This window comes from Falco naumanni, chromosome Z (assembly GCF_017639655.2).
Source record: "Falco naumanni isolate bFalNau1 chromosome Z, bFalNau1.pat, whole genome shotgun sequence".
Classification (NCBI taxonomy): domain Eukaryota; kingdom Metazoa; phylum Chordata; class Aves; order Falconiformes; family Falconidae; genus Falco; species Falco naumanni.
In genome coordinates, this window is record NC_054080.1 from 28099021 (window position 1) to 28103252 (window position 4232).

General features: G+C 41.7%; 1 long non-coding RNA gene across 1 annotated transcript; it reads right to left on the minus strand.

Moving 5' to 3' along the window:
* Positions 1-378: 378 nt before the first annotated feature.
* On the minus strand, positions 379-3276 carry LOC121081123. The gene is made up of 3 exons (XR_005825590.1): positions 2061-3276; positions 1638-1748; positions 379-563 (listed from the first exon to the last, which is right to left on the minus strand). It is a non-coding gene; the product is annotated as an uncharacterized LOC121081123 (long non-coding RNA).
* Positions 3277-4232: the final 956 nt, after the last annotated feature.

Sequence of the window (4232 nt, forward strand, 5' to 3'; positions counted from 1 at the left end):
CCCCGGGGTGGGGGGGGGGGGGGGGGGGTGTGCGTGTGCACCCCTGGGGTGTGGGTTTGTGTGTGTGTGTGCGCACCCCCGGGGCATGTGGGGTGGGTGTGTGTGTTTGCCCCCGGGGTGTGTGGGTGTGTGGCGGGGTGTGTGCCCCCTGGGTGGGTGTGGGGGTGGGTGTGTGTGTGTGCCCCCGGGGTCTGCGTGCCCGGTGTGTCACCGCTATGTCACTCGGCGCCACTCCTGGCTGCCCTGCCAGCGGGGTGACGCCACCCGCGTCCCTCGGCCTGGGCAGGGACCCCGGCAGCGGGCCGGGCCCGGCGGGGGGCAGGAGCCGCCCCGGACGGGAGGGGGCAGCCGCACCCCCTACATCACTTAACAGCTGTATGAGACAGCTCTCCCAAAATTCAGTTGAACTATTTCACTGGTTACAGGGAGTACTCGGTGACAAATCGCTTCTTTTCCTTTTCTTTTCCTTCTGATAGCAGTCCACTGCATGATCACTTCCACCTGCACTAGTAGTTGAGCTAGCAAAAATCCTTCTGGTGGATCTCAAGGTGCCGACTCTACTGCTGCAAATACAAATTAAGTATTTCTGTAGTAAACTGAACTTCACAAGATTCACACATAGATACACAAACCCTAGGAAAACAAAACAACAACAAAAAAAACTGTCATAAGATTTTGAATTTTGCAAAGTAAAACACTAAAATTAGATGTCGTAATTAATGCCACTTTTAATTAATGATAACAGGACTCCCACAACATGACCGCATAAATTTTTTATGGTAGTATCTTTGTCCCAGTGCACGTACATTCTCTGTGTTCTGGGAACAAAACAAGGTTTTGTTTCAAAAAGAGAAAAGAATTTGCATGTTTCCTGCCTCATTTATTTTGGAAGTAATGGTAGATATGATCAAGGTGAAGAATTAAAGCTGAGAAGGAACAGTTTTATGAAAACTGCTTTAGTATTGGCTCCACTATTTCCTATGGACACATAGAAAGCCTGTTTTTTCCCAGAACAAAACTAGTTTCCTAATTTTAAAACTCCCCTTTAATTTAAGAGGAATTATCCTTTGTATTGAAAACAAACTGCATGAAGGTAATTATGAAAAAAAAATCCATTTGCAGGTAACAGTTAATTTCAGTTAAAAGAAAAAATACACAAAAACACAAAGCACCATTAGGTGTTTTAATACTAAATCTGGGACTCAGTTAGCAGTCCACAGAATAGGGGGAGTAACAGTTCTTTCAGCTCAAAATTGCTGCAAATATGATTTCACTAATCATGAGGAAGCATTTGTAAGCCAGACACTAACAGATTATTAAAACCACTCTTATTAATCAACCCTTATTAAACAATTCAAACACCAACTTAGCCACCACCTGAGCAACTTGAGAAACTAAATTACCCTGTCTAGTACTCAGGGAGCCATGCTGCCACATTCATAAGCAATCAGTTAAAATACAAGCGCTTTACAAACAGAACCAAATTAGAATAGGGAGAAAATTGAAAACACAAGAATAATTTAGAGAAAACTAAAACCCCTCCAACTGTCAGCCACAAAGCACACATAAAAATCTCACCCACACCCTACCCCCCATACCCACTCTTGAGATACTACAGCTTTTCTCCATAGCCTTACCACAGTCCATCAGGTTCTGAGGAGTCCAGCAGATCACTATACTGTAAATGTTCCTGTTGGCACTTTGGGTTACATCTTTGAACAGTTACATTTTTATTGCCTTCAGCCTCTCTACAATGAATCAACATTATGCAAGTTAAGCAAGGTAAAGGAGAGAAAAATGTGGCAATGGTCAGGCATTCAATCTCACAGACGAGGCAGATGGGCCTCTTTCAGAGCAGTGATCCCTTCTGCACAGCCACTTGCTGAAAGGCTAACACCTCCCCAGCTGACAGTCCCGATGATCATGCTCCTGCCATCCAGTCCTCCACACTGCATATACTATCCCTGCAAATTTAACTCATGCACATTTACTAAGTTTCTGCACTCATTACACCTCACTCCCCTTAGATTAATTATTTGGGGAAAATCTGCTTCACTCACCATCATAACACGAACCATCCACTTTTCAGGAACATTCTGAGCAGATTAATACTGCTGCATTCCGTCTTTCTTGTCAGGCAATGCATATATTGCTGTACATTCCACGGCTGACAGAAACTTCCAGTTAAGACAGTGTAGCTGACTGATAGCATTCTACATTGAAAGAACTCTTACTTTCCCCATTCTGTAGACTGCCAGCTGAGGCCTAGAGATAACACTAAGAACACATGATAGTATTTTGGTATTTTTTAACTGAAATTAACCGATACCTGCAAATGCATTTATTTTTTTTCATAATGAGTCATACAGCTTTGCTTCAGCTCTTTCCTACAAGAAAGTGAAAACTCCCACCAAACTGGTTCCACCTCTTCAGCACCAAGAGACTCATATTTATACCAATGGACCCTAGATCAGGCCTTTAGCATTTGTCCACTTGGTTCTCAAGGAGGACTGCTTGGAAATTAATCAGGGAGCTGCCTGGGCTGGCGGGACCTAGTCAAGATTGTGCCAAAGTCCTGGTTGGAAACACCGAAGGAGACTATTATGGAATGCTGCAGTGCCAGTTCAATAAACCTCATCAGATAATACTGACTTCTGCTTGCCTCATAACAGCATTGAATCCCTAAGATGCATTTTTATTTTTTGTTAAGCCAAGTTGTGCTAAAAGGTTTATCTATTATAATGCATTGTACATAAACTGTTTGGCAACATACTCCTTTCACACATCCACTACACTACTTTGTTTTGCTTCCAATGAGCAACTTAAAACCGGAGTTGCCTTTTAACCTTCACCTAGCACAGTGACTCCTGGAAAAACAGAGCTTTCATAAAACATGCTGAAATTGAGAGGTAAGAATGAAGTACAGGCCCAAATAAAGAACTAGCAAACCTTCTATGATACTGCTACTGTTTTACTGAGTCTGAAAAACATTAAAATAAATTATTCTCGTGTGTAATCTAGTTCCAACATTAAAATAGGATCAATCAAGATTCTCACTTTAAAGAATCTAAATAATATAAACATGAGATTTTACATTGGTCTTAATAAACATATTAACCTAAATAATCAAGCTAGCCATTTTCCCTAGTCCAGAAAGAACTGACAGTTACCAGAGTCATTTCTAGAGATCTCCCTCAGCACAGTTTAGTAACTCAAATAAAAAGATTTGAAAAGGTAGCTCAGACCAGAGCTATACTGCCTGATAACAGCAGATCAAAATACAGATACCTCATTTCTACATTCTTTCCTTTATTCCAACTCAGTCCCAGGGAAAAAAAATAAAATAAAAAAAAAAAGCCACAAACTTTTTCCCTCCCTGGAATTGCATTATTGATCCCTTTCTTTACAGATGTTAGCTGCCCAGGTAGAGCTGATACCTGAATAGGGCTTGTTACATGGTCAGCCAGTCCAAGACTCATTAGGCTTAAAAAGGCTGGCCAATCTATTTAAGTCACACCACAGGTGTAAGTAACAAGCTCCTCACTCTTGTGTACTGTGTACTCACATTGCCTGTGACTTCTACAGATGCAGTGTCTTCATAATGCCACCTGCATACCGGGAGGTGATATATCTCTGATTGACAGGTCTCCAAGATCTCATTTGCTAAAGGATGTTTAAGGACAACACATTGCAAGTCTCAGAGCTGTCTCTCCCTAGGTGCATAATCCTGAAAACACTGCATTGTTGGGTACCTAAACCCTCAGAGTCAACAGCCAGGAGGTCTGAGTACAGTGACCCACCATAGAAAAATACTTCCTGCTTGTACATGAGGTGTGACAGTATGAATGAATCCCATAAAAATAGTCTATTTTGCTATTTATTTTTCCAGTCATCTTCTAACTACTAATTTGGGAAAAACACACAGGTTTTGAGAGTCTGAAACAGTAACACCCCAGAGATACTGCTTCTAAGAATGTTCAGTGGGGGAGGGTCACAAGTCATACACTCAGATGTTATTTTTCCTTACATTTATCACATCCACGTCACATCACATCCATATCAAGAGGAAGTTCAGAGTATTGTCTTCCAAGTTTCTTTAAGATTTTTATTTATTTATTTTTTAACTCTTCATGCATTTGGAATCCCTGAAAAGCTACATGCTCTGGTACAACCTAAACTTACAGTAGTTCCTGACTTGGAGAGGTCTCTTCTCCATAGTAATACTAAGAGCC